Source organism: Corvus cornix, chromosome 1A, assembly GCF_000738735.6.
Source record: "Corvus cornix cornix isolate S_Up_H32 chromosome 1A, ASM73873v5, whole genome shotgun sequence".
NCBI classification, from domain to species: domain Eukaryota; kingdom Metazoa; phylum Chordata; class Aves; order Passeriformes; family Corvidae; genus Corvus; species Corvus cornix.
The window spans coordinates 44,859,125-44,871,707 of NC_047057.1; positions in this window are offsets into that span (position 1 = coordinate 44,859,125).

Here is a 12,583-nt window from a genome sequence, read left to right on the forward strand (position 1 = left end):
AGATGACATCCAAAAGTCAACTTAGGTATCCACACATTTGAGAGCTTGATAACATAAGTCCACTCCTTTGAGATGCTGCCTGGCTCATGTGCCTCAGTCCTCTTGAGCCAAATGACTGAGTTGCACTTTCTTTCCTAGCACCTCTGCTCTTCCTAGATGAATTTGTTTTACTTGTTGGAGGCCTCACAGTCTGCAACTCGGGCCACGGGGAACTCGTATCTTCCTGACACCCCTTTCCTGGCTCTTGGAGGCTCCATGGGACATGCACACACCTGCAGCCATGAGCGCACCCAAGCCAGTGGCTTGGTGAATACATCCTGTGGAGCTGTGTATCATCACAATCTGTGGGCATCTTCCCAGGGCAGGTGCTGCTGTCTGCTGTTTCACAGGGCTGCTGGAAGTTCAGCAGAGGGTTAAAAGGGCACAGAGGTGTTTCAGCACAGTTTCATTTTCTTTGTCTCAGTTTTCCCTCTTGAGCTGCCAGAGGAAGAAAAATCCCATAGTTGTGAGAAGGTGAATGTTCACCTCTCCCCAAACTTTCTTCAGGATCATAAGCTTTTGGGTTCATACTGTACTACTAGTTAAAGAAGAGCAAGAGTTGTTTACAGCTGTCATTTGATAGTTCATCATCACCTTTCACTGTGAGGGCGGTGAGGCACTAGAACAGAGTGGCTCAGAGAAGTTGTGGATGCCCCATCTCTGGAAGTGTTCAAGGCCAGGTTAGATAGGGCTTTGAACAACCCAGTCTTGTGAAAGGTGTCCCTCCCCATGGCAGAAGGTTGATGCTAGATGATATTTGGTCCCTTCCGACCCAGACCATTCTGTGATTCTATGATTCCTGCAATGTGATTTTAGGTAGACAGGTAGATGGAAAGGCCCAGAATGTGAAGATCACCTGTCTGGTGTATGCATTTCTCAATTATACTTAAGAAGTTTTTAAAGAGTGATGATGTTCCCTCGACAGACATGTCACAGTAAGTTTGAAGGAAATAATCAGGGATGGCCTCTGCCTTCTCAGAGATGCTGAGGAGGTAACCTGAAGGAAGGAGCCTGCTGTTTTGGTAGAGGTCTCCAATGGCATGATGCTATCCCTGGGGAGAGGAAGCAGAAGCCTTTGGCCTTACCTGTCAGTGCAAAATCCCAGCCCCTGAGGAGAGACGATTCTCAGTGAATCTCCTCCCCAAGCTCCCTGCCAAGGGTAAGGATGAGCTGGGAGTAACACTTTCAAGTCAGTATATGAAGCTAATTCTAGAAGCAGTCCATGGGGGGAAATACCTCACCTACCACCCAGTTAGAGCCACCTGGTTTAGACTTTTGTCATTAAAAACATTTCAAAAATTCAAAAGATCAAACTTATTTTTAACTAGAGGCTCGTTCAAAGATCAGCATTTTCTCTCTTGGCATCTGTGTAAGTATGCAGAACTCCTGTTACTATTTAACAGGAGGCCCTTGGGGTCAGCGCAGTCCTTCAGACATGCCTGGCTATTTTAAGTGGTGTGACGTGTGCTGTCTTGAGCCTGCCAGTTCATTCACTGCTCCTCCACGAACTGGGCATGGCCTGCTCAGTGCTGTGTGAGGAATGGAGGTGCTCCCCAAACAGAGCATCACAATGTGGTGGGAAGATGAGAGGCTGGATCAGAGCAGTCTCTGCCAAGCAGCATCACTGCAGGGCAGCAATTCCAGCTGGACAATTACCTACAGGCTTTAGATCTAGAGATGCTTATTTTTAGTTTGTTAATTATTTTTCATTGAGGGACCCTTTCAGGTGTCCTCTGGGCAGGACTGGATGTATCTCACTCTGCTCAGCAGTAGTACTGGTCCTTTACTGTGTAGGAAATGGTGATGTTACTGTTTCTATGAAGGATAGACTGCATTAGCAGTCCTTTTGATTTCAGAGAAAATTCGGCTGATCCAGATCTTGTGGCTGTAGCAATTTTCAGGAGGTGATCTGCTCCTCTAGCCATGAATGGAGGTTGATGTACCATGCACACATTTAAACATGTTAAAAGAGCTTTGTAGAAAGGAATATAAATTTGTTTCAATAAAAAATATGGTTTTGATTCAAAGCCCACTGAAGTCAATGGAAGTTGAAATCTGATAAGTGGATTTTGTATGGGGTCTGAAGTCACCTCCATCTTCTCTGTTTTGGTACCACATCTTTAATCCTTTTTATTAAAACACCTTGTTAACTCTTGTACTTCTCCATTATTTTCAAATCACTGAGAATCTTCCAACTATCATCCAATGAGCAACAAAAACTTTTCACTGACTCAGGAGATTTTGAAACAACTTGATTCCTAAGTTTTCTGTATGAAAATAAACCAAAGGAAATCCCAGAGCAGCCATTACTGATTAAAGCTCCATATTCACAGTGTCACAGAATCACAGATTGGGTAAGATTGGAAGGGACCACACTGGGCCATCTGGTCCACGCCCTCTCAGGCAGGGTCATCCTAGAGCAGATTGAGTCCAGGATTGAGTCCAGACAGTTCTTGAATATCTCCAATGAGGGCAACTCCAAAGGCTCTCTGGGCAATCTGTTCAAGTGCTCTGTGGTATGCAAATTCCTGTTGAAGCTGAATTATGATGCATGACACCACCCTACAAACAACTGGAGAAAATGAGAGAGTCAAAGTGCCCTTACTTTGCCCTCTACCCAGTGACTGACTGACTTAACTTTTTGGAACCAAGTATTTTGCATGCTGGACCAGTGTGCATGTAAGAATGGGAGCACTTTCATGGGATTTATGGAATTCACTGTAATTGGAAGTCAAGTCACAGAAGGATTATGCAATGATAGTGACATTCTTCAGGAGTCTGTATTGTGGATGGAAAACATCCTATTTCTGCTCACCACAGGGAAAATTGCAAAGGGTCAGTCAGGAACCTGAAAAAGTGAGGAAGAAGAAACCCTGGAGTTACTCACTACACTTCACATTTTATGTGAGGGCAAAACTGAGACCATGACAGTCTCTTGGGTAGACTTCTGCACCTGGCACATAATGCTAAATCTCTTCATTAATCACAGAAAAACCTGTTTACTATGTAGTCTGGTAAAGATTTGAATCCTTGTCCCTCGGTGTATAGCATTGGTCCTTTTAGTGTGGGAATGGGTCTCCCCACACGTGTGCTCCAGTAAGTGTGCATCACCTGGTCCTGAAAGCAGGTATTGCTTCCACTTACAGTCCTCTCTTGGGATGCATGGGAGAGATGAGAGGGTTAAGGCTGTTTCACGTATCCAGGAGGTCCAATAGCTGCTACACTTCTCTGACTAGCAGGACCAAAATGCCTTCTGACAGGGGTTTGTTTTAGGAAGAAAGGTCAGTCCCAAGTCCAGTGCTGCAGGGGATTGCCTGGCAGTGCACAAGGCTGGATCCAAGTGCATTAAATTCTCTACATCCACTGCTATAAAAAGCCAATGTCTAACCCTATTTTCAATAACACTTTTTAAAGGTTGTGCCATCTTTCTGGAATGGTGAGTTGGTGTTTCATTCTCCAAGCCATAATAGCTCAAACCCCACATCAATTGTTTTTCATGTGCAGCTGCTTTTTATCCACAAGCCATGGCTCCAGGCATTTTGAGGGGTTTTTTCCCCCTTTCTCTCTTCCTCTCTTTTTACTGTCCATTTTGGACAAGCAGGAATGAAGTGAAACCAGCTAATCTGCCCATGCTTCATTTATACGGGATTCAGGAGGAAAAAAAAGCAAAGTAAAAGACAGAAAGAGATGGGGAGGACTTGCTAAGGAAAAGTGTTGGTAGGCAGTCAGCATAATTTTTTGCAATAAGACCTGTGCTTGCTGGACTGTTGCTGTCACTGTTTTCTTAGCTCCTGCATAACCTCTGCCCTTCCTCCTCCCCTCCTTTCCTGGGTAATTGATATGCAAATGTCAAGACCAGGATGAAATTTAAATGCCATAGAAACCCACAGCACTGACGCTTTCTATGTCAGTTCTCTGCTCTGTCCTTCAGGCTACAAATTATTAGGAGGATTAACCTGCTGGCTGCTTCCTGAGTGCCACCTCTGCCAACTTCAGCATCTACTCAGCAGAAACACTCCTGGCAGCCAGAGAGAGCGGCTGAGGTGGCGAGAGGTGGCTGGGATGGTGAGACAGCTGGCCATGGCCAGCAGCGATGGGGCTGGCAGTGGGACGAGGCTGGGCACAGCCCTCCCAGGCCCTCACACTGGCTTTTGTTTCAGCCCTGGCACCTGATCCCAAAGCCGGGAGCAGAGTGCCAGAGGAAAGCCCAGCAGCCAGCAGTAGCCACAGCAATGGGATGTGGGGATGGAGGAGTGGGCTGGGGATACAGAGGGAAAAGGATTAGCTGAGGAAACCTGCTGCCACTACCCTCCAGGCCACAAGCTGGTCTGGATCTTTGCCTTGTACTGGAAAACCATCAAGGGTAAGAGTCTGCACATCTTTCACCTCCAAGAAACACCTGGCCTGCCATGGAATAGCACAGCCTGTTCCTCAACTCCTGATGGGGGAATGACTCTTTGTGTTGTTCTGCCTCACCACTGACGTAAGGTGAGCCAAAGCTGGGGTTTAGAGTGACTGAGGGAGGGGTCCTCTGCCAGTGGATGTTACTATGTGCGTGGACACAGAAACCATCAGGCTGTGCTTCCCTCTGTGCCTTTTCCAGTGGGAAAGGAGGGCAACACAGCTGTGTTTGCTCCCACCTCTCAACCAGGACATCTGTCAGCAGGCCCCTTTTGTGAGACCTTGGACATATGGGATATAGATATTGGTGAGGCCATGCCACCCTCTTTGGCATCTGCTCTTTACTTTTTGGTTCAATCTATGAGCGTCACCTCAGCTGTGATCCTCTTCAACTCTATGGTGCTGAGCTGTCCAGGCAACCTGGGGACTCTCAAAGCATCCAGCTCTTCCCTGGTGGCCTGATCAATGGGAATTTGGTATCAAAGTGCAGGAACAAGCCTATTGCAGTGCACCTTACAGAAAGGTAATTCAGCAGAGACGGCCGCAGGGACTCTCAGATGCAAACACAGAATGAATTTAGAAATCCAGCTTAAAATCTAACTAAGCAAGCCAGGAGTAGGCACTGGATGATCAGGGTTTCCTCCAGGACAGTGACTTGTTGCTGAACCTGCTTCCCCAGTGGGACTGTTCAAGAACCACACTACATTTGAATTAAATGAGGTTTAATAGCCTTCAGTTACAATCACTACTCATGCGGAGGAAAGATGGATTTAGTAGAAAGCAAGATGGGAAAAACATGCCTCTGTCTGCCTGATCAACAGGATGAGCAATGAAAATCTGACAAAGTTTAGAAATGCTCAAACAAGCATTTGGCAGTGGTTTCATGGCAAACTTAGGGAGGGTTAGGCAGTTGTAAATCACCCCCTTCAGGCATTCCAGATCAATTTAAATAATGACAATTTATCAAACATAGCAATAAAGGCAGCATCTTGAGAAAACACATTACTGTTTCATGATCCCATTGGACTCCACTGAAAAAGAAACAGAAATGACTGTCAGACAACATGTGAAAAAAACATTGATTAAATGATTGCACTTGATTGAATGGGCTGTTGGAATAGAAAGTTCCTTCCGGGGTCTAAGAGGTATTGTGAGCATTGGTCCCCACTTGAGCCTGAGTCCCTTTGGGCAGCAGTGCAAGGGCTCCCACCCTGCTTGCTGCAGGACATGCAGTGCAGCCTCCAAAGGCAGGCAGAGCCCCATACAGAAGTGATGGGAGTTTGTACCAATGAACCAGCAGCAAAGATGGAAGGAGCCACGGTCCTGAGTGTGACAGCATGGCTGGGGAGGGCAGGGCCATGACCGGCTGTCCTCCTCCTTCCCCTCTGTGTAGCAGAGACTCCACAAAAATATGACACAAATAATGTCTGTCCTGTACTGATGGAAAAGCTCTCTTGACAAAGAGGTATGTTGCAGAAGGTCTATTTTCCCTCCTTTCTTTGGAAAACAAAGTATCTGCATCTAGGACATCAGGAGTAATCCAAGGGAGCCAGAGTCCTGACTCAGAGGAGGATACTGGCCGTGCACCATGGGGTGCTGTGGAAAGACCTAATGTTAGAAAGAGCTCATGCTAGTTGAGGTACTTCCATTGCAGTCAGAGTTCATGATGCAGGTTACTGAGTGTGAGCATCACAGAGTGCTGGATGGCGGAAAATGCACCTTCAAAAGAGAATTACTTCTGTACGGCTAACACATCTAGTAGATTATCTGGAATATATCATGTAGTCAAAGGAATTAGCTTCAGTGGAAGTGGAAATGGAAGAGCCCTTCTCTCTTTAAACAGAAAGAGCTCCATAAATGTGGAATGTGCTGTGTCTGTACTGTAGTGGCACCATAACGTAGCAGAGCTATGGATTCATGTAACTCATGCATGTGAGTCTGCATTTACTCTAGTCACCCTTTGGCTGCTTTCGAGCTTGGATCACTAGGGAGCTTTTAAACATCATTTTTTATAGGCAGTCAAATATGACAGTCCTGGTTGTTCAGTGTGTCTGGATGTAGAACATGTACGGAGTGGGAAGACAGCCAGGGAACCAGCCTAAGTAACACTGTTCTCAGCTACCTTATTCCAGCATATATTAAAGATGCCAGGGGCCTCATGACTTTTGCTCTGGTTGAAAATAGAGCAATTAAGCTAAATTAGCCTGTATTAAGCTCTTCCTTACAGCTAGCTTTGGTACCTCTAAGCCACACTGCAGGCAGCAGTGAAGGCATGAAATATCAGCATGGCTAGAACAAAGCCTGATCATCTCAGAGAGAGTCCTCTGGGGATTCTCCATCCTCCTCAAGCAGCTCAGATTTCCAGGCCCTGGTGTGTATGCCTCTGATCCCACAACATGCAGCAGGAACATGGGGATCTGAAGACATTTTGCAGTACACAGTAGTAAAGTGACAGATTTTTACCCCAGGACATGCTGGCTGTGTACCTTTACCCAAGAGGTTTAGGAGGAGCTCTCAGAGAAGAAAGAGGAGTTGAGCCAGCTTCACTCTGCACAGCCTGTTCTCACCAGCTACACCAGGTAGATCTGGTAAATTCACAGGAAGAACAGAAAATACAGCTGCTATAGGACCATGAGGCCTGAAATGCCCAAATCATTTCTGCAAGTGGGCTTTGGGCACTGGGTCCTACGTGGGAGTGGAAGGAGCTGCCATACCTACATGCAGCTAGATGCATTAGTTCATCTATGTCTTCTAGCAAAGGCCTGTGGACTCCTATAAAGACATTTCAACAGGCAAGACTTCTTCAGGTGATTGCTTTAAACTCCTGAAGGGTAACTTTGATACATGGTGGCTTAAAATCACTTTTGCTGGGCAGCTGGCAACTCCTTCAAGTGCCATGACTCAGTGCTGTGACTGTGCTTAGAAGGGGAGGGAAAAAAGGGACAGATACCAGCTAGATGCTTAGTTTGTGTGAATAAGGCCATTCTATCAACAGCCCTGACCATCTTGCTCATAAGTGTATGCTAATTCAGTGGGGAATTGGGACATTTTTACAGCATTTTTGGAGGTGTTTGCATGCTTAGACTAGGACATGCAAAAACAAGGGGGTTTGCTCTCTTTTTGCTGTTGCTCTTGACTTGGTTCCCTGCCCAGGTTTGCTGCTAAGCCTTAGATGATCTCTGCTTGGGGTCAGCTGGCACAGCTGCTCCTTAAGGTTTGATTGCTTTTGGTGCTTACATTGGGAAGATTCAGCTTGCTCATTAGAGATGGAGACTGCTGAAGTTCCCTGGCACACATTACTTGTCAGTCCTCCTGGATTTCCAAGTTATCTCAATGGTGGGCCCCTGAAACCACTGAGAGTTGGGGTGCTTCTGCAGCACTTCTAGGCCATGGAAGCACAGCTTTAAAGAAAAACAAAAGGACTGAATTAGTAGATATTTTTTCAGTTCATCATCTGATAAGAAATGTGATTGTTCTCTTTTTGGATGACCACTCATTAAACCAAGACTAACCATACCATTCTTACTCCTGAAACTAAAATCTGAGCATCATTGATTTTTCAAGCAGCTTTTCTTCATATCCTTAGATGTTGTTACTGACTATGATGCCTGAAAATTTTCCTATTTGCCATTTTCAGCATGCTGAAATGCTAAGCTCCCAAAGGAGCTAAAGGAGGGAAAGAATGGCTCACCAATGAACAGCGCAGTGTTGGTTTGAGTCCTGGGCAGAATTAAACCTCCTTCTTGGGAAAACATCCTAACCAAAAAGCTATTGTAGGCTGAATTATTCTCAGTGTTTTTTCTTGCTTGTTTAGGTTTCTTTAGCAAGTTTCACAGTGTGCTGATGCACAGAGATTGTGCATGAGAGGATGGCTTTATCACCTGATGCTTTGGGCACAACATTAGGAGGAATGGCCCACCTTTGCAGTGATATACATCCAAGTGCAAAATAAATGTAGATGCAAAGAGGTACAGTGTCAGCAGAAGCAATGAAAAACAGCACATCCCAAAACACCCACCACAAACCAAAGCAGTGTGGCAGGAGACAGTGGTCTAAACATCTGCAGGTAGTGAAAAGGCTTGAAGTGCTGCATCCTGGATGCACTGCTATTTCAACTGGGATGATACCAGCAGCAGTCAGTGTTGATACTACTGCTGCTTGAATTTAAACTTATGCTGCTAACACAAATGAGTCCTAAAAATTTCTGTGGACATTATGAAAAGGTTTAACTTAGCACTTCCCCATCATTATTCCTTGTTATAGCTAAACCTATGTCCTTAACCCAAAAATATTTTCTGCTACTCCAAACTGCACCTCTCAGCCAATGAAAGCTTTGACAGCAATGTTTTTTCTTCTTGTCATGAACTTATCAGCTGAAACATATACTGTACACTTTAAGGAAAAAAAAATGGTCTATTTGGGCTGGAAAATAAAATTGAATGATATTTCATTTCTACTGTTTCTTTCTTGATCTTCTCTTGTTGTTTTTTTCCTTACTCTAAGTCCTTCTTCAGTCTCAAACTTGCTCCGCTTTTCCATGTTGCAACCTAAGTCCATCCTTTACTTCCTGCCATCATGACCCTTAATTCCTTCCTGTTAAAAAAACCAATCCTACCCGTGTAGCCTACACCTGATATCTGTCTTCCCTTCCCTGATCTGTCATCCATACCCACCCACTTCTCTCATTCCTCTTCTGCTGGTGTATTTTTAAGCAAAATTAGTATAACATTGTATGTAAGAAATTAGCCCTAAAGAATACTAGACAATAAAGGAAATGCTCAAGCATGACAGACTGCACTCTTCTGGGACATTATAGTATCCTTTTGTGCTATAAAGCATGAGTCTGAAAGCCAAGTGATCTGCAGAATGAAAAAAATATGAGACAATCACTCTCTGTGCTTCCTGTTTTTATGAAATGAGTCTAGACTTCTTAGAAAGTGTCCATTGAGAGCCTTGAAACCCCTCCTTCACAGGGCAAGCACAGTGACTGCGGTGACAAAGTGACTGTTGTGCTTAGCATCTGAAAACATCAAAGTCCAGCAATGCAGTGGCATGTTTCCACCATTATGACCATAAAATCTTTGACAGGCATACATGGGAGTGGTGTTGGCTTTGTAGGAGTAGTAGTGCAGTTTGTAAACACATTCCCTGATAATCTCCACTTACTGCTTACTGGTTGGATTTGCAGAGTGGTTCTGGCACACAAGAATGAGATTTCTTTCAAAGACTACTAAACAGGAGTTCTGCTCCAGGTGAGCATCAGCAGCACTCCAGCACCCAGGGGCATATACAGGATCACATGAGTGACCTGTCCTTCAGGCTGGTCCTATAAGCCACATGCATGATTGGGACATTACAGTCCAAAGAAAACCCCTTGGACAGATATGGTAGATGCTGATTTGGCATACAGATCCATCTAGCATGATGAATTACCTGCTCATGTCCTGGATCTTCAATGTCATGACCTCTGTAGTCCCATCCCTGGGCACCCAGCTTTCTCCATCTCCTTACAGTGAGCACAGACAGCTCACTCAGGAAAATATGGACAAGAAAGTGGCAGGATGCCCAAAAAGAAGATGACAGGACAGTTTGATTTGTGAAACTTGTCTGCTTGTGGCCCCAGTACCAGTGGAAACTGCATTCCGACTTATTTAAGCACCACTAAACTCTAGCTTGAGTTTTACGATGCAAGGGGGATTAGGCTGACTGCCCTCCAATAACCCAGGCAATGAATTAATGTTCCCTTTGCCCTAAGACCTCTTCGGTAACAGAAAAACTACTTACAAAGGACCTAGAGGTCTGTTCACCAACTTGGGAACCCCACTGTTGGAAAGATGCTGACGTGCTGGTGGGATTCCTACAAGAACAGGAAGAAACAAAGAGGGAGGACAGACCTCTGCTAGAAGCACAGACAGTGAAGCCTGATCTGGCTGAACAAGGACTGGAGAGAAATACTGATAATAAATGAGTCATGGTATGGTTGTTCAAGGCAGCACAGTGTGCAGCTGTGCACACAAAAGAAAATCATAACAGAATGCCATGAAAAATTAAATGAAAGATGGAATGAAAGAACAAATTAAAGAAGTTTAGGGGATTTCCAACTCCATTAGAAACATAATAATGGATAATACAAGGATATCACAGCACTGTTAGAGTGAGACATATGATAGACTCCTTTTCCCATTTCCAGTTTCTATATCTTAACAGACCATAAAACAGAATGTGCTGCCCTGCAGACCTAAGACTTTTAAGAGAAGCAAATAAACACATACATAGCTGCATATGAATGAGGACTCTGTAGAAATAGACAGGATCAAAAACATTTTTAAGACACAGAGCAGACACTAAACTCTGGGGAATATCTCTAATTATGGTCAAATCATTTAATTTCAAAGTTTTCCATTCTGAGCTTACTTGGCTCTTCCCCAGGTCTTGGCCATTCTCAGAGATGGGACATTGAATGACTGAATTATGACTGAGATAATGCTCTCCTTGGTTTGGAAGCAGAAAGCACCGGGAAAGGATGAAGAGAGATAAGCAATGATTAAGAGGAAATTTCAGAAAGATTCAGGAGTTATTAAGGATGGAAATATTTTTATGGCTTTGTGATTTTGGCATTGGACAAAATTTTAAATACATTCCTGACAGATGAGATAATTAAGTACGTGGAGAGACATGAGCTGATACAAAGCCACTTGCATTTCATACAGGATAAATGTAGACATTTCTAACAGCTGGAGTGACTGGGAGACTTTGGCAGGGCCATGGATATAAGCTGCTAGAAGTTCAGCAAGGAAACGGTCTGACAGCCAGGCTGGAGACCAGGGCTTCACTTCATCATTGGCAAGGGGAGGATTTTCCAAGTGCAAGGGGATAAAAGGAGGTCACAAAATTTTCCTGATGCCCTGAACAGACCACTGGTGATCTGGGTGTTTATAATGAACTTCTACTGCTGCTGTAGGCCAGTGGTATCCTAATCCCTACTAAAGATCCCTGGCTCAGAAATATCTACAGGAGGTTACAGATGGAAATCTGAAATGTGTGGTCAGAATCCCATCCACTCACAATGCACCCTAGAAAAATGCTGCTTTAGGGAGGGGGTTTATAACAATGCTGGCAGGGACATGGGGTGCCCCAGGTCCCTTTTTCATGCCAGGGTCAGGCCATGGGCTGTAGCAGCCTTGTGTAACCAGAGCACCTGAAGCACTGTGCCCTGCAACAGAGGGGACAGCCAGGACAAAGCTCAGACTGGGAGGTATTTTGGCACCTCACTGCCCTTGCCTAAACACATCTGAGCTTCTGGAGACCAGGCAGGAGCAGGAACACCACAGGACAAATGGCTCAGATTTTTAATGGGTTTAAAATTGGTTTGAAATCAAAGAAGATGAGATTCATTGATCCAAGGGCGACTGACGTTCCTGAGAGGCAGCCAAGAAAAACAAGCTGGCATTCAGAAAGTCACCAAAGAACAAAGGAGAGAAATAGGAGAGGACAGGGAGAATGGAAAAAAGCATGAAGCCACCAGCTCAATACATGTACCTTACAGAGGTCTGCCATGTAAGCACTAGTGTCTAGTGAGGTCAGATTCATTCCATAAAAACCTGATGATGTGTTTGAAATGCCTCTTATTTAACTAAGAAAATAATTTCTGATTTCTAAGCACATCTCAAGACATGAATTCTCTTTCCAGACTAGACGGATACAGAACAAGTTCTGGGATATTCTATGGTTTAAAATGAATTAAAGGGGTCCTTTTTCTTTCTCTACTCATCCTCCAATGTATAAAGCAATATTGTATTCATGTTTGCTGATCTAAACCTGTAGGTAAGGTTTCTCCCTTACCCTGTAGTCTTTATTTCTCCTTTCTAGTATAGAAAGGTCAGAGAAAAGAAAAAAGCAAAAATGTAAGTGGCTTGGGCTTTTTCTTTCAGGGCTTAAATAAAAGAATTTTTATACTAGTGTGAAACCACTTTTTAAAAGCCATTTCACTAAAAATTCTGTTCTAACGTGTTCCAACACAAAGCAATACTCATTTTGATCTCCTGCTTTATTTAACACACAGTTTGTTCCTCACTGCTGCAGCAACACATCACTAAATCTGAGCAAACTTCTTTGAAAGGCAAGGAGATGTGGAACACATTAT